The sequence below is a fragment of the Hemiscyllium ocellatum genome, chromosome 45, assembly GCF_020745735.1.
Source record: "Hemiscyllium ocellatum isolate sHemOce1 chromosome 45, sHemOce1.pat.X.cur, whole genome shotgun sequence".
NCBI classification, from domain to species: Eukaryota; Metazoa; Chordata; class Chondrichthyes; order Orectolobiformes; family Hemiscylliidae; genus Hemiscyllium; species Hemiscyllium ocellatum.
In genome coordinates, this window is record NC_083445.1 from 13,711,057 (window position 1) to 13,730,013 (window position 18,957).

Sequence of the window (18,957 nt, forward strand, 5' to 3'; positions counted from 1 at the left end):
TTTTTAATATCAGACATCCGGCATCTGAACGTTTTCTCTTTCATCTGAGGGTTAGGTTTTGATAGACTTGATAGAGAGAAATTATCTTCTCAGCATAATTAGAAATCATCCCGAAATCCAACAGAGAATCGAGAAGAAACTTTTTAGCCCAAAGACTGATGAGAATTATGAACTGGGTGTGCCACAGGGTGTGAAGGCTCCAATGGAGTATAAAATGGCTTGGTCCAGCTGAACAGCAGTTTCTGTGCAGTACATAATATTCAACAATCGTTAAATGCTTGTAGTAGAAAAGGAAACCATTCAAACCAAAGGAAACCAATCTCTACGTGCTGATGTATCACTTCCATTATCTCCTGCCATTCTTTGACTTAATCTGTCTGTTCACCAGCTGAAAAATTTAGAGGGATGTTTTTGCAATTCTCCAGCCACTCTCCTGCCCTTTTCCTGTTTACTTACAATTTCTTACCTTCTCAGGTGTTTTTCCTATTCTCTTTGAAATCCACTATTGAACCTCCATCCCCCACATTCCCAAGCTGTACACCTCAAACCCCAAACTGTGTAACTTTTTCCCATATGTTCTCATTGTGTTTTCTGCTAATCTACTTTTATTAATGCCATCTGGTTTTCATCTATTCTGTCACTAAGAACCATTTCTCACTATCAACTCAGATCAGACTCTTCATGAGTTTAAACATTTTTATAAAATGTAAATTTTCTTTTGTCAATGTCAACTTCAGCTTTTCCAATTTATCCAGGAAATTCAAGTCCCCCATTCCTGGGAAAAATATTTATGAATCATTCCTGCATCCTGTCTAAAGTTTCAAATCCTTCCTTAAACGTGGTTCCCAGATTGGACACAATACTCCATAGAATCATAGAGATTTACAGCACGGAAACAGACCCTTCAGTCCACTCGTTCATGCCAACCAGATATCCTAACTTAATCTAATACCTGTTATGAAGTTGTAGGTGTACTGTACCTTTAAGAGAGAGTGAAAGCTAGAAAGACTTAACAAGCACAGAGTGTGTTGAAAATTTAAAAATGTAACATTTGGCTGTGAAACAAATAGCTGGAGATGGGTTGCCATGGTACACAACATATTCAAATTTGGCCAATCAGTTTAAATTATGCCCCAAGATACCAAAATACAATCGAATTTGAATTTTACTATTTTGACGACATCAAACCAATGAGACAATCCAATGTTTTGGGGTATAAAAGTCTGGTATTTTGAACAGTTAGCTCACTGAAAGGTACCTGTTATTATGAAATCTGTGCGGCAGAAGACCAAAGAATAGACCCAGAAAAATCTGCAGAGGAAGATGTAAAGGAGACTCGACACAGCTGACTGATTTTGAAATTTGAATTTTTTATAAAACTTAATTGGAGGGATTTTATCGGATCAGTATAATATTGTAGAGTGGGAGATAGATAAATTGATCAGATAAAGAAGGTTTACAGCATAGATAGTTGTTGATAAATGTTCTTTTTTCTTCAAGTTAAAGAATAATTTGTTAATTTTTTTCTTTAATGGGATTTGATAGTTCTTTGTCACTCATATTTCTACAGATTACAAGGTGAGATGAGCTTTTCTGTGTGTCTGGTTTAAATTAGCAGAAGGATTTACCCCATGTTGTAACAGTTTGGGGGCTCAGGAGCATGATTTGGACAGATCCAGACTGGGATGTGGACAGAATTGAATAGATTTGGGGTACATAAAAAGCCCAGTAGAATTAAACACTTCAGGTTAGTGTCCTAGATCTTTAAATAAAATGTGGGTGAGACAATTTGTTTAATTTCGGTTCCTTGTGGTTGGTTAAATTAAAAGTGAGAGAAATGTCCCTTAAAATTGCTAAAGACGTTCTAGGATTTGAAGATGATTCCCAAATTTGCCAAGAAAGTTTAGAAAGAAAAGAGCATACTCTTAGAATTAGCAAATAAGTTAGAATTGGGTTTAACCAAGGACAAAATTAAAGTGAAAATTGTAAAGGAACTACTCAAACATCTAGTTGTGTCAGAGGAACAGACAAGTGCTATAGAATTGGAAAAACCTAAATTACAATTGAGAAAAATTCAGTTAGAAGATAAACAGAGAGACAGAGGAAATAGAGAAAGATAGAGAGAGGAAAAAGAGAGAAAAGGTTCTTAGCTGAGCAAAGAGAGAGAAAAAGGGGGAGAATTTGAACTTGAGAAGTTGTGACTTAGTCAGCATAGTTGAAAAATGTGGTGCTGGAAAAACACAGCAGGCCAGATAGCATCCGAGGAGCAGGAGAATTGACGTTTCCGGCATAAGCCCTTCTTCAGCCTGAAACGTCGATTCTCCTGCTCCTCGGATGCTGCCTGGCCTGCTGTGTTTTTCCATCACCACATTTTTCAACTGTGGTACTCCAGCATCTGTGGTCCTCACTTTCTCCTACTTAGTCAGCATGTTCAAATTAACATGATGGAGATTAATGAGAAGGTAGTGATATATACAAATATGTCAAAACGCTGCCACATTTTGATGAGAAAGGTGTTGAGGCCTTTATTTCATTAGAAAAATTAGCTAGGCAGATGGAGTGGTCTGAGGACATGTGGGTAATGCTAGTTCAGACTAAACTGGTAGGCAAAGCTAATGAGGTATTCAAAGTTAGTGCGAAGATTTGTAGCTCGGGTGCTTGTTGTAGTGGTTCTGTTCGCCGAGCTGGAAGTTTTTGTTGCAAACGTTTCGTCCCCTGGCTAGGAGACATCATCAGTGCTGTGGAGCCTCCTGCGAAGCGCTTCTTTGATGTTCCTTCCGGCATTTATAATGAGGTATTTGCATATATTCAGATGAGGGGTCAAAAGCTTATGACGAGTTCAAACAGTCTATCTTAAGTGCTTATGAATACCAGAGGCGTGTAGACAGCGGTTCAGAAACATAAAGAAGGAACCAGGTCAGACATATGTTGAGTTTGAAAGAATTAAACAGTCCTTTTGATAGATAGGTGCAGGCCTTAAAAATATAAGACCTATGAGGCCCTAAGTGATATTATGCTACTGGAGGAGTTTAAAAACTCATGTCCAGGGATGACAATAATTCACATGGATGAACAGAAAGTTCAGCAAGTGAGAAGAGCACCAGAGTTAGAAGATGAATACAAGTTGGTGCATTAGACAAGCTTCCAGCAAGAATTTCTCCTGTGAGGGATAGAAGTTAGGAGAAGGGGAGATCCTACACTATGAAACAAAGAGGAGAGGACACTGGTAATGGTTTACCACAGGTTAGAAAAGAAGCCCAAGAGGGTGGAAAAGTGGTGAAAGGCCTCAGGTGTTTTCATTGTGGTAAAGTGGGACATGTAAAGTCACAGTGCTGGTCATTAAAGAAAGGCACTGTGGGAAATGATGTGATAAAAGAGGCTAAGCCAATGGCATTAGTGAAAGTAGTTAAGGAAACCCCAAGAAAAGTCGAGGAACTACCAGAGATGCACAGCCGAGGCAGGGGCTGGGTACGGAGTTAGTGCCTAATGGCTATAAAGGAGTTGTCTCTGTGGGTAAAGTTTACTCAGAAAGAACGGGGGAGAAGATTAGATTAGATTCCCTACAGTATGTAAACAGGTCATTTGGCCCAACAAGTCCACACCAACCCGCTGAAGAGTAACCCACCCAGACCCATTCCCTTATCCTATATTTACCCCACACTAATGCACCCAACACTATGGACAACTTAGCATGACCAATCCACCTAACCTATATCTTGGACTGTGGGAGAAAACTGGAGCACCCGGAGGAAACCCACACAGACACGGGGAGAATGTGCAAACTCCACACAGACAGTTGCCAGAGACAAGAATCAAACCTGGGTCCCTGACACTGTGAGACAGCAATGGTAACCGCTGAACCACTGTACTGCCCACTGCAAAAAGGGCAAGAAGTTATAGGTTTGAGAGATACAGGATCTAACCAGTCTCTAATAGTAAGAGGTGAAAGTATTTGCACTCTGTCTGACCTGTTACCTGAGAGAGTTGCAATTTATGGGATAGATGGACAGAAATTTAGCCTTCCCCTATGTAAGATAAGGTTGGAGTGCCAACTCAAGACTGGGGACGTAACAGTGGCAGTGATTGACAGAGTATCAGTCCCAGGAATCTAGTTTGTTCTTGGGAATAATTTAGCAGGGTCCAAGGTGTGAGTAACATCCCTTGTTGTGGAGAGTCCAAGGAAGACCAGGGAACTGAGGAATTAAAAGACAAATACCCTGGTATTTTCCAAGACTGTGTAGTAACAAGATCCCACTTTCATAAGTCACAGCATGAAGCAAAAACTAAAGAGAAAGATGAAGGAGTTGAGGTTCAGTTAGCAGACACCCTGTTTGATGTCAAGTTGCAGGAAGAACCTAAACAGGCAGAAGGTCAGACAGAAGTGTTTAGTCCTGAAAGGTTAATGGACTTGCAACAGAAAGACGAGACAATAAAAGATATATATGTTGATATGTATCCGAAAAGGAGGCAGAGGATATTCCTCAGATGAAAATGGAGACCATGGCAGGTTAGTGCAGAGGAGAAATGGGCCAAAGTGCACCAGATTGTGTTGCCGGTAGCACACAGACAGCAAGAGTTACAGGTAGCACATGGACTACTTGTAGGAGATCAGTTAGGTGTACGGAAGATTCAGGCTAAGATACAAAAATTGGCCATTTTGAACAGTTCGCCAGAGCAACAAAGAACACCAACTGCCTGCAGAATCACTCTCTGAAAGATACCTGTTCATATGAAAGCTGTGCAGCAAAAGACAGAAGAAAAAAAACCCAGAAAAAACTACAGGCGAAGATGCAGAGGAGAATTGACACAGCTGACTGATTTTGAAATTTAAATCTTTTTGTAAAACTTAATTAGGGGAGTTTATCAGATCAATACATTGTTGTAGAGTGGGAGGCAGATACATTGATCAGATTAAGAAGGCTTACAGAGTAGATTGTTGATGTTAAATGTTCTTGTTTCTTGGAGTTAAAGAATACATGCTTTTTTTTTCTTTAAATGCTGGGATTTGGTAGTTCTTTGTTACTCATACTTTTACACATTAAGAGGCGAGGTGAGCTTTTCTGTGTGTCTGGCTTAAATTAGCAGAAGGGTTTACCATGTGTCGTAATATCCCATTTGCCAGCATTTGGCCTATATTCCTCTAAACCTTTCCTATTCATATACCCATCCTTTTAAATGCTGTAATGTACCAGCCTCCATCACATCCTCTGGCAACTCATTCCATCAATGCACCACCCTTCGTGTGGAAAATGTCCCTTCAGTCCCTTTTATACCTTTCCCCTCTCACCCTAAACTTATGTGTTCTAGTTCTGGACCCCCACCCCAGGGTAAAGACCTTCTCTATTTACCCTATTTATGCCTCTCATGATTTTATAAATCTCTATAATGTACCCGTCAGCCTCCGTTACCCCAGGAAAAAAGCTCCAGTCTATTCAACCTCTCCCTGTAGCTCAAATCCTCCAACCCTGGCAACATTCTTATAAATCTTTTCTGAACTTTTTCCTCTAGAGCCTCAACATTACCTCCCCATTTCTGTACTCAATGCTGTGTCCAATAATGGAAAGCATACCAAATGCTTTTTTTCACTATCCTATCTATCTGCGACTCTACTTTCAAAGAGCTATGAACCTGCTCTCCAAGGTCAGCAACACTCCCGGGAACTTATATTTAAGTGTAGGAGTTTTGCTAATATTTGCTTTTCCAAAATGCAGCACCTCACATTTATCAAAATTAAACGTCATCTGTCACTCCTCAGCCCATTGGCCCATCTGATCAAGATCCTGTATTCTGAAGTGACCTTCTTCACTGTCCACTACACCTCCAATTTTGGTGTCATCTGCAAACTAACTAACTATGTTCACATCCAAATCATTTATATAAATGACAAAAAGTAATGGACCCAACATCGATCCTTGTGGCATACCACTGGTCACAGGCCTCTAGTCTGAAAAGCAATCATCCACTATCATCCTCTGTTTCCTACCTTCCAGCCCATTCTGTATCCAAATGGCTAGTTCTCCCTGTATTTCATGAGATCCAACCTTGCTAACCAGTCTCCTACAAGGAACCTTGTTGAACGCCTTACTGAAGTTCATATAGATCACATTCCAGTTGAGGTTGAACCAGACTCAAGGTCATCGTATCTTCCTTGTTTTTGTACTCTGTGCATCTATTTATGAAGCCGAGAATTCTCTACGCTTTTTAACAGTTTTCCCAACATGCCTGCTCACATTCAAATGTTTTTAGACATTTACCACTTGTCTCTTGATTCCTGCATCTACTTTAGAATTGTACATTTTCTTCCTTATGCCTCTTCTTTAACTTCCCACCAAAATGTATTCCTTCATGTTTTAATTTATTTCTCCATTTGAGTTTTCAGTTGTTGAGAACTGATGTCATAGAGTCACAGAGATGCACAGAACAGAAATAGATCCTTCAGTCCAACTCATCCATGCCGACATAGAGTCATAGAGATGTACAGCATGGAAACAGACCCTTTGTTCCAACCCGTCAGTCCCAGCCTGTTTAGTCTCTCCCTATAGCTCGAACCCTCCAACCAGTAATCCAAATTCAGTTAGTGATCAGGGACAACAAGATGTGACTGCAAGTGAGGCAGGCAAGGGGATTCTGAGTTTAGGAGTGGAGGAGCCTCAGCCTCGACCTTGGCAAACAGGTATGAGATCGTTGTTTCCTATATGGATGAGGGAAATGGCTGTGGACAGGATGAGCCAGCTGACCATGGCATCATGGTGCAGAAGGTCATTCAAGAGGGGGGAGCAAAAAGACAAGTTGTTGTTACAGGGGATTCTATAATTAGGGGGAGAGATAGTATCCTTTGTGAGCTGGATCATGAGTCCCGCATGGTGTGTTGCCTGCCCGGTGCCAGGGTACAGGACATCTCCAACCAGTTTGAAAGGATATTGGAGTGGGAGGGGGAGGATCCAGTTGTTGTGGTCCATGTTGGCACTAACAACATAGGCAAGGCTAGGAAGGAGGACTTGTTTGGTGAGTATCAAGCACTAGGAAGGAAATTGAAGAACGGGTCCTCGAGGGTCATAATCTCTGGATTACTGCCTGAGCCACATGCTAATTGGCATAGAGATAAGAAAATTTGAGAAGTAAAAATCATGGCTAAGAGATTGGTGTGGGAAAGAGGGATTCCATTTCATGGGATATTGGCATCAGTTTTGGAACCAGGGTGATCTGTACCAATGAGACAGACTCCACCTGAACTGATCTGGATCCAGTGTTCTGGCAAAAAGAATAAATAGGGTGGCCATAAGGACTTTAAACTTGTGAACTGGGGGGGAAGGGAAAGGGAAAATAGCTGGGAGTATGGAGTCAAGTAGAAAGATAAGCAGCAGGTTAGCATGTGTGCAGGGTTTAAATTCGTTAAGGATGAGATTTCTAAATTCTTGGAAGTGCAGGGTCAGATTAGAAAAAGTCAGCATGGATTTAGTAAGGGGAGGTCGTGCCTGACAAACCGATTAGAATTCTTTGAAGAGGTAACAAGTAGGTTAAATCAGGGAAACTCAGTCAATGTTATCTATCTAGACTTCCAAAAGGCCTTTGATAAGGTGCCTCACAGGAAGCTGCTGAGTAAAGTGAGGGCCCATGGTGATCAAGGTGAGCTTCTGGCACAGATTGAGGATTGGCTGTCTGGCAGAAGGCAGAGAGTTGGGATAAAAGGTTATTTTTCGGAATGGCAGCTGGTGACAAGTGGGTCCCGCAGGGTTCAGTGTTGGGGCCACAGCTGTTCATTTTATATATTAATGATTTGGACGAAGAGACTGGGGGCATTCTGGCGAAGTTTGCCGATGATACAAAGTTAGCTGGACAGGCAGGCAGTACTGAGGAGGTGGGGAGGCTACAGAAAGATTTAGACAGTTTAGGAAAATGGTCCATGAAGTAGCTGATGAAATTCAATGTGAGCAAATGTAAGGTCTTGCACTTTGGAAAAAAAGAACACACGCATGGACTATTTTCCAAATAGTGAGAAAATTCATCAAGCCAAAGTACAAAGGGATCTGCGAGTGCTAGTCCAGGATTCTCTAAAGGTTGACTTGCAGGTTGTGTCCGTGGTTAAAAAGCAAATGTAATGTTGTCATTTATCTCAAGAGAGTTGGAAATGTAAAAGCAGTGATGTGCGACTGATACATTATAAAGCTCTGGTTAGGCCCCAGTTCGAATACTGTGTCCAATTTTGGGCCCCACACCTCAGGAAGGACATACTGGCACTGGAGCGTGGGCAACGGAGATTCACATGGATGATCCCTGGAATGATAGGCCTAACATATTGATGAACAGCTGAGGATTCTGGGATTGTATTCATTAGAGATTAGAAGATTGGGGGAGATCTAATAGAAATTTACAAGATAATGCATGGCTTAGAAAGGGTGGACGCTGGGAAATTGTTTCTGTCAGGCGGGGATACTAGGACCCGTGGGCACAGAATTAGAATTAGAGGGGGTCAACTTAGAACAGAAATGAGGAGACATTTCTTCAGCTAGAGAGTGGTGGGCCTGTGGAATTCATTGCCACGGAACACAGTGGAGGCTGGGACGTTAAATGTCTTCAAGGAAGAGATTGATAAATTCTTAATCTCGCAAGGAATTAAGGGATACGGGGAGAGTGTGAGTAAGTGGTGTTGAAATGCCCATCAGCCATGATTGAATGGCGGAGTAGACTCAATGGGCCGAATAGCCTTACTTCCACTCCTATTTCTTATGGTCTAATGGTCTTAACCCTAGCAACAAGGATTATCATATTTTAAAGTACATATATAGACATTGCAATTATATAGAGGAAAAATGGTCAGCAAAAATTTTATTTTGTTTTATTAATTTGTGGGATATGGGCATCACTGGCTGGGCCAACATTTATTATCCTTCTCTAGTTGTCCTTGAGAATGTGGTGGTGGGCTGCCTTCTTGAACTGCTGCAGTCCACTTGCTGTGGGTTAACCCACAATACCATTAGGGAGGGAATTCTAGGATTTTGGCTCAGTGACAGAGCAGGAATGACAATATATTTGCAAGACAGGGTGGTGAGAGACTTTAAGGGAAACTTGAAGATGGTAGTGTTCCCACGTACCTGCTGCCCTTTTCCTTTGAGTGGAAATGGTTATGGGTTTGGAAGGTGCTGTCTGAGGATGTGTGGTGAGATTCTGCACTGTATCTTGTAGATAATTCACACTGTTACTACTGAGCATCAGTAGTGAAGGGATTGGAAGTTTGTGGATGTAGTGTCAGTTAAACGATCTGCTTTTTCCTCATTGGTGTCGAGCTTCTTGAGTGTTGTTGAAGCTGCACCCATCCAGGCAAGAGGGGGGTCCATCATACTCCTGACTTGTGCCTTGTAGATGGTGGACAGGGTTTGCGGAGTCAGGAGGTGAGTTACTCGCTGCAGTATTCCTAGCCACTGACCTGCTCTTGTAGTCACTGTATTTATGTGGTGAGTCCAGTTGTGTTTCTGGTCAATGGTAAATCCCAGGATGTTAATACTGGAGGATTCAGGGATGGTAACGCCATTCAATGGCAATGGCTGGTAGTTACATTGTCTCTTATTGGTGATGCTCATATCCTGGTATTTGTATGACCTGAATATTACTTGCCACTTGTCAGCCCAAGCCTGGATGTTGTCCAGCTCGTGTTGCATTTGAACATGGACTACTTCAGTATCTGACAAGTTGCGAATGGTGTTGAACATTGCACAATCATCAGCGTGCAATCATCAGCTTCCAACCTTATGGTGAAGAGAAGGTCATTGATGAAGCAACAGAAGATGGTTGGGCCAAGAACACTATCCTGAGGAATTCCTGCAGAGATGTCCTGGAGCTGAGATGACTAACATCCAACAACCATGAGAATCTTCCTATGTGTCAGGTATTGAATTGAATCATTTAATGTTACAAATATTCAATTTAAAATACAGTGAAAAGTGTATACTGTCACTGTACGTAGGCACCATGACTTCAACCAGCAGAGAGTTTGCCCCCAGTACCCATTGATTCTAGCTTTATGAGGACACCTTGATGCCACTCTCAGCCAAATGCAGTTTTGACATCAGGGCTGTCACTCTCACCTCAGAATTCAGCTGTTTTTTCTATGTTTGAACCAAGGCTGTGCAGTGGTCACTCTTACCGATACTGTCATGGACAGATGTATCTGCAGCTGACAGATTGGTAAGGATGAAGTCAGATATGTTTTCCCCTCTTGTAGGTTCCCTCACTAGCTGTTGTAGACCCAGTCTAGCAGCTATGTTCTTTGGGACCTGACCAGCTTGTTCAGTAGCACTGCTGCCAAGCCACTCTTGCTGGTAGATGTTGAGATCCCCCATCCAGAGTGCCCTTGCCATCCTCAGTGCTTCTTCCAAGTGTTGTTCAACACGGAGGAGCACCGATTCATCAGCTGAGGGAGGACGGTACGTGGAAATCAGCAGGAAGTCTCCGTGCCGTTGTTTAACCTGAAGCCATGGGACTGAATGGGGTCTGGAGTCAATGTTGAGGACTCCCGGGGGAACTCCGTCTTGAATGTATCACTGTGCTGCCACCTCTACTGGGTCCGTTCTGCCGACGGAAAATGACATATCCAGGGCTGGTGATGGTGGTGTCTGGAACATTGCTTATAAAGTATGGTTCCGTGAGTATGACAACGTCAGGCGGTTGCTTGACTAGTTCCTGAGACAGCTTTCCCAATTTTGGCTCTAGCGCTCAGATGTTAGTAGGGGGACTTTGCAGGGTCGACAGGGCTGTTTCTGCTGTTGCCGGTGCCTAGATTAATGCCAGGTGATTTGTCTGGTTTCATTTCTTTGAGACTTTGTAGCGCCTGGCACAACTGTTAGATCATTTCAGAGGGCAATTGAGAGTCAACCACATTATGGGTCTGGAGTCACCTGTAGACCAGAATGCATGAAGATGGCAAATTTCTTTCTCTGAAAGACACTAGTGAACCCCAGGTGAGTTTTCCCGACAATCAGCAATGCTTTCATGGTCACCAGTAGATTCTCACTTCCAGATTTTTCAAAATTGAATTCAAATTAGACCATCTACTGTGGCTAAAAACAAATCCAGGTGCCAGAAATTTACCTGAGTTTCTGGATTAAAGCAGCCTTCACTGGTAACTGGAAAAATACAGGCTCTTTGGGATACAAACTGGTACTATGGCTACATTTGATCGCCGGAGATTTGGAGACTCTCTTTTCCAAGGAGGCCCTGTTCTCCAATCTTCCAATAGTAAGAATCTCAGCCCTTGACATGTTTTGACCTCCCTGTGTGGCCATTAGGGGAGAATGTGCAAGCAGTCATAATGTTCATTTATAAAGAGGCAAGGAGACCCTAAATCTAAATGCAGACAAGCAAGTGTTTGGCATTTTTGGTCAATTTTCTTTTGGTGATATTTATCTCAGCATACACCACTGGGAACAGCGTCTGAATTATGGAGCTACTTGAGGCGAACCTCAATGCTTTGTTAAAGGATGCTGAAAAAGTGGGAAAGCCATTCATTCAAGTCTTAAAGCTTTAGGACATTTGCTGGTCACTGTCATTAAAGAACTAAGTACTTGGGTGGATCTGTAATCATGAGAATGGAATCATTGGCAGAGATTAATGGGCATCAATCTCTCTTGGCTTCAAGTTATCTAAAGAAAACATAGTGTGTCTTTTAATTGCGGAATGTAAATTAGTGGTAAGAATAGAAAATAGAGACAAAAGCTAAATTGGTATAATAGTTTAGAGTGAACCACTGTTTGCTATAACCAGACTGGAATAATGAAGATTGGTACCTGAAGTTATAGAGTCAGAGAGTCTCAGAGCTGTACAGTGTGGAAACAGATCCTATGGTCCAATTCATCCATGCTGACCAGATATTAATCAGGTTTTAAGTTTGTTCGCTGAGCGGGTAGATTTGTTCTCAGACATTTTGTCACCATGCTAGGTAAGATCATCAGTGAGCCTCCGACGAAGCACTGGTGTTCTGTCCCACTTGCTATTTATCTGTCTTGGTCTATTATGGTGGGTGATATCACTTCTGGTTCTTTTTCTGAGAGGATGGTATTTGGGGTCCAAATCAATGTGTTTATTACAGTTCCGGTTTAAATTCCAACCCTCCAGGAATTTCAGTGAGCTCTCCATTGGCTTTGAGTTCTACAATGATATCTAGGAAGGGGAGCCTGTTGTTATTCTCTTCCTCTTTGGTGAACGTTATACCAGTAAGGATGTTGTTTACGTGATTGTGAGTTTCTTCTAACTTGTTCTGCTTTGTGATGACAAAGGTGTCTTCCATATAGAGGACCTGAAGCTTGGGCTGAATCGTTGGTAGGGCTGCTAGTTCTAACTTCTGCATAACTGCTTCTGCTAAGAGTCCTATAGTTGATTTGTTTGTAGGTCATGTTGTTGAAGGTGAAGTCAATTGTGAGGCACTTGAGGCTGCTGGACGTAGAAGACCTTGTTAAAGACACTCGTTGGTCTTCCAAACGTGTTGCAGCAAGTTCCTAGGTTCTTGACAATGTGCTGATGGATGCACTAAAGTTTGGGGAACTGCCACAAAGGTTCAATGCTGGAAAGGCCCTTGTCTAGCCATCCCCACATCTCCCACCCCTACATCATAGAGCACTGAGGGGTTAGAAACCATGTAAAAACCCTTGGCTGTATAAACCAGAGAATGTTTGACATGAATTGTAATTGTACCTTGTAAAAATTCATTCACTTGTTGATGGTCCCTCACAGATGAGGTTGACTCTCTTCCACTCTCAGTGTGTGTCCATAGGAGGCTGTACAGACTGATGTGGTTACCGCAGGCTCTGTTACACTTGGGACAGAAGGTGGTTACGGGAAGGGGCAAGTGGTGTTTGGTGTGGCAGTGTGCTCCTTTCACTGTTTTCACCCGGCTTCCAGTTTTACCCGCTTGAATGTCTGGAGGTGCCTGATGCCTTCCTGGATAATGTTCCTCTGCTTTGGATGGTTGTGGGCCAATGATTCCCAAGTATCAGTGAGAATGCCACACGGAGGCCTCAAGGGTATCAGTGAAGCACTTCTCGGACTACCTGAAGCTCACCTGCTGGGAGTAGAAAATATAACCTGTAACTTATAAAATATTAAAATCCTACAGTTCTTAGTTTATTTAACAAAAGAAATTTAATTCAGGTATCTGATATAACCAAAAGAAGAACAAATTCTGCACAACTTTGAAGACAGCTTTTCCCTTGCGTTGTGATTATAACTTGTAAAAATAACCTATAATGACAAGAATAGTGGGACATCTTATGAATTGTCAAATTTGAACTGATTTATCTTATAACTTGCAAATTTTTTTGAACAAACTATATTTTGCAAAGAAAAATCTCTTCAGTAGAACTGAAAACAGTTTTAACTCATTGTCCACTGATCACACAATCAGTGAGGTACATAGAAGTACGGAAACATAGAGTCATTCAGTATAAAAAGGCAGACTGTTGTTGGGGAGAATCTGCTATCGGGGTACCTACATTGGGGCTAGGGAGGGGAGCACCATTATTAAAGCAGACACTGTCAGATACCAGCTAAAACACAGCCATGTAAAGTAAACCCAGCCACTGCAGGACTGTCTGCCTGGGGCCACATTCCTGGGGGATTAGAACATGTCCGTCAGTTTCAGATCATCCTATTACACTCTCATTGATAATAAAGGAAACCGGTAACTATCGGATAGTGTAAATCGCACCGATACCACACTTGATTGATAAAGTACTTGCTAATGCCTCCGCTGACGTCAAACTCATTCGGGTCCTATGTTAAATGATAATATCTGTATATTCAACTATGGAGAACTATTGTGAACGCCCAGACAGCCAGACGCATGGCAATGAGGAAACCCTTCCAACAATAAACTTTTAATTTACAAGATCGGAAACTGCCGAACCCAGGATGTCTACCCATTGTTCGGCACAGCAGGAGTGGGACAGGTATCTCGGGGCAGCCAATAGAGACACTAATCCCTTCACAGACAGGTGAACCGACCAATGAAAGAGCCGAACAAGGGGAACCTGACCGGGAACTCGAGGAAGCGCGAAGTATAACTGCACCAGATCCGAAGGGAGAGTCAGAACGCCTTCTCCAACGAATTTACATGCTTTTGAATTCGTTGTATAGTGTACCAGTTTTGATTCTGTAATAAACGGTGTTTTTGCTCCAAACTCTAGACGGTTTGATCTCTCCTTCCAACGAACACGTAGAGACGAGACCATTCGGTTTCCGTCTCAACAGATGGTGAGCCTGAACGTGGGAAGGGAAAGAGACGACCGCAAGTTGGCCACGTTGGCGGACCAGAGGGCAGACAAACTTTCGGCCGAACTTTTAAAAGGTGAGGAAGCGCCTGTTAAAGCAAAGACTTCCAGTAGGTAAATTTTTTCAGTTAGTCAGTCTTTGTCTGCTCCCTGATCCTCACCAACACAAACAGTACTTTTAAATCAGTTTGGCAGCAACGGTAAGCTATTTTCTCACTTCTTCACTAATACCTGCCTGTTCTCGCGGTACTGAAGTGACTAATTGATCCATGGCTAGCCTTAAGTTAATGCGCAGTTTTTGAGTTGAGTTTTACGCGTGGATTTCGGATCCTGGACGCAGCTTTTTGAGTTTGAGTTTTACGCGTGGATTTCGGATCCTGGACGCGGTTTTTGAGTTAAGTTAATGCGTGGATTTCGGATCCTGGACGCAGCTTTTTGAGTTTGAGTTTTACGCGTGGATTTCGGATCCTGGACGCGGTTTTTGAGTTAAGTTGATGCGTGGATTTCGGATCCTGGACGCGGTTTTTGAGTTTGAGTTTTACGCGTGGATTTCGGATCCTGGACGCAGCTTTCTGAGTTAAGGTAAAAGCGTGGCTTACGGAGCCTGGACGCTTAGTGAAATTAATTGAGACAGCGCTGACCGCACTTGACTGATTGGATCCTTTCTCTTTTTATTAAGCACTTTAACTCCGACAACTATCGATAGACACACTCGCTGCTAGCATTCTAAGGGGACAGAGGGCGGATCTCATCTCCTGGATAGGGTTTACCTGCACAGGCGTTTGCCTTAGACCGGTTGTTAAGAGCAGAAATCTGCCACGCGAAGGTCAGGCTTTTGAAAAACGCACTGGGTTTAAAGCAGTACCCACCAGGTGAGATCCGTCATGGGGGACTTGAACTTTGGACCACCAAAAATGACCCAATTTCAACCATTACGCCCCGGAGTGCCCTGGTGGCACCTCACGGTCTGCACAGACGTAACTTGGCATGCCCAATTATTACTGGACAGTGTAACAGTGCACAAGACAGCACTGGATCAAGTGTTTAACCAAGCGCCCGCCCAAAAAGACCTGATATTGACGAGACTAAAAGAGACCTTCACAGATACGGCGCTAATGACCAAAATTTTAAACGGTCTCCTACTCGCGCCGCACTATTCAGCGCGGCAAACGATAGCCCTAGGGAAACCCCCTACTGATTGGGCACCACCGACCGCTGAAAAATCCCCGGGGTGGAAAACGAAACTGTTAGTCACATTCAACCAGCAATGGCAAGGGGGCCACTGTACCTCCACCACAGCCCCAGCCATTTCGGACGCCCCCGACCGAGATTTGCTACGGTTTCACACAGATTGTCAGTTTCTGCGAGTATGTAATGCCCCGAAACATGTCACTAAAACTGGGGACAAGGGACTGCGACAGGCTGAGACGAGAGTACGGACACACCGACAGTATGCGTGGGTTGGCATGCATGTGGATGAAAACCAGTGTGGGGCCGGCCCAGTGAGAGAGGGAGTGAGTGAGTGAGTGCAGTGATTTTTAACAGACGTGGCAAACGGAGGTGTCGCAGCAAATGTTTCATCCCAGGTCTCGGTGTACAGTGGACCGGCACCGACAGCCTGAGTGACGGACAGGGACCGTGGGAAGCCGCCCAGCAGCCGAAAGCAGGTTTACTGGTGTCGGTGTACGTGAGTGTTGTTCTCTACACTTAGCGGTTTGGGATTGATAACTTAACGGTCGGGGATTTTTCTCCATAGTCTCGTCTTGATTTTTAGGATTAAATGCCGCTTGTCCCCCCACTATCACTTTTAATTACTCTTATACTTGGAAAGGAATACCTGAATGTAGGGAGGGGGCGCAGGAAGGGATGGTTGAGCTTTTATTTTAATAACACTACGGTTGTGGAATCCTAAGACAGTAAATCCCGGGGTGTCCCGTGCTCACCCTAGTTTTGGCGGGTCACCCTTCTCTGGGCGGGTCACCTTAGTTCTTGGCGGGCTTTCTTGCTTTTGGCGCGAAGACTCAGGTTGGGCGGGGCCAGCTGACTTTTGGCGCGAACGTTCAGTTGGGGCGGTGCCCGTTCGCTTTTGGCGCGAATGCTCACTCTTGGCAGGATTGCACAGTCTAGAAGGGGCTGCTTGCCTGCAGACGTTCCGCGACCCTTTTAGCTCAACTACCGCGCCACCACTACACCGATGGGTCTCTCAAGCGTCATTGCCCTACTTCATGAGATTACTTGATGAACAGGTCCACTTCAGTTACTGGGATGTCGATATGAATCATGCCTCTAACCACATCTTCTCTGACAGGTTGTACCTTTTACTTTTAACTATAACGTCCCGACCAACAACATGCGCACTGCCGTATCGCCATACTGTGCGTTTTCATTTACAATGTTTTGTATGTCCAGTGTTTGGCCGTACCACTGCCCAAATATCCCCCAACCCACTTATTTTTGTCTCTCTCTCTTTTTCCCCTGCTGGTCACAGGCCTCAGGCCTCCAACTAGGACGTGCTACTCAGCACACAGCAGGGTGTTTGGCCCATCTCTTTTCCTCGCAGCCGCTCACTCGTCTTTTTGTCCGCCGGCATGGGCGTTTAGGCCATCCCTTTTTCCCCTCATGTTCACAAAGTGCCAAGAGCGAGGAGGGGCCCACCTACTCCTTCTTCCGTCTATGCCCTCCAAATTTTAAAGCCCTCTCTCACGAACCCATTTTTATCTTTTCTCCCAAGTCCACAGATTTTTTCATTAGCTAAAGCATTATGGACGCTCATTTTAAAGCAATTTTCTCCTGCTACTTGTTCCCCCTCCTCAACTTTGCAGCTAGGGAGGGTTGAGCTACTGCTGCCACAGACACGGCCATTTCCAGTCCCTGAAGCGGGTATTGGCAACCATGTGGGGTGAAGATGCCAGCCAGTCTACCTGTCTGAGGCTACACTCTCCAATGCTTTGAACATGCAACCTGTAACTGCCAGTCAGTACCAAACCTTCCCATTGAAATCTCGTACAGACTCCTCTTGCCGATTGTACTGCCCTATCCTACAACCCCGCTCCCCATTCCCCACGCCATAGTCACGCCCCTTCATCGTTTTCTCCCAAACCCACACACTTTATGTTCACCGCCGGATCTGAGGTCGTCTTAGTTCTGTCTTTCATTCAGCTTGCATGAATTCAACTGGGTCTTGCTGAATAGAAGATCCGCGGATCCTTACACTCCATCTCTTTTAAGGTTTTCAGCTCCCTGAGGTTTTCTACCAGGACACAGTAACTCATCTCCTGGCCTCATCTCTCCATTAGGGCATTTCGCTCACTACGCTTCCACTGCCGTGCTTTGCGCCCCATCTTCTTTCCAAAGTCTTATGCTTCCTGAGGTTTTGCTACCAGGACTTTCCCCACTCTCATGCTCCCTGAGGTTTGCTACCAGGATTCGTCACGTCATCTCCAAATAATAAATGGTGCCACCGCCACTGCAAACTTAAAGGTTCCCAACCCCTCTGTTGCACTGTGGGCGCTCACGCCTGCCTTTCATTTTTCTCTGTTACACTCCTGGCCAACGTTCTTTTTGTCCTCCACCGCACCTACACTATCGGCAGCACTTTGCTGTCACCTTTTGCTTGAAGGCATCATACATACAATCGCCTCCCACAGGGATCAATACTCAGTTCCTGCCCAAATCCTTCAGTCTCTTCAACTGCGAGTAGTCCTCTCCAACTCATCTGTTCGTACCTTTTGCAAGGCGCTGGTTCGCGCTGAGAACAGCAGGGTCACCAGGTTCCTTTATGATTCTTCTCCCGGAGTATCTTTTAAAGGCTGTTACTTCCCTCAAACTGATCAAATCCTCAAGTGTCAAAAGGAGGAAAGTGCTACACAGACAATTTCTGTCCTGACCTGTCTGACCATCCTTTTATGATACTCTCCCTCTCCCTCTCCTTTACACAGGGATGAAGTCCGATATGCCCGCAGCACCTGCGCATTCTCTTTTGTCTATGCCACACGGCCCTACACACACACACAGATTCTTGCATACACAAGGATTATACTTGCACCTCTCGTTTTGTATCTCGTTTGGGGGGACAAGTCCCCTCAGGCAAACAGTCCAATTTCGTCCCACCGCAAATCTCCTAATTGCCCAGAGTTTTACATTGTCCCCCTCTCCATAATCATCATCATCATATCTTATACTGAGCTGGCTGGAAACACATAGGCCACCGCACGCACCACTTCTCTCATTGCTCCAGGTCAGCGCAACCTAATATATCCCTAAAGTCACTCGATGAGACGGGACCTGACGGGGAGGTGCAGAAAGAGAGGGGATCATGCAACCCCACCTTGGCACGGTTTCTACGTAGAGTTTGGGTTGCTGCCCTTCTACACCGACATGGGTCTGTTTCACTGATATCTTTGCTCTTCTGGTACTTTATTCTGCTGTCTAAACTCTTCATTGGGCCTTCTCTTGGGAGGTCCACCTGGTTTATCATAAACTCCGCTTCGAGCGGGCAAATAGCCGCCAGGTTAAGTTTGTGCCCTTTAGCTGGTGACTCAACCCCTTTTAATCTACATTGGTCTTTCTCCATTGTATAGGCGCCTTTCCCGATGTTACCAATACTGTCTACCTCACAGTCGCGGTTCGCTCCAATATCATACCCAAGTGTCTGGGGGCGAAAATCCCCGCCCTGCCTGCTAGACGGGGTCCCGGCCGC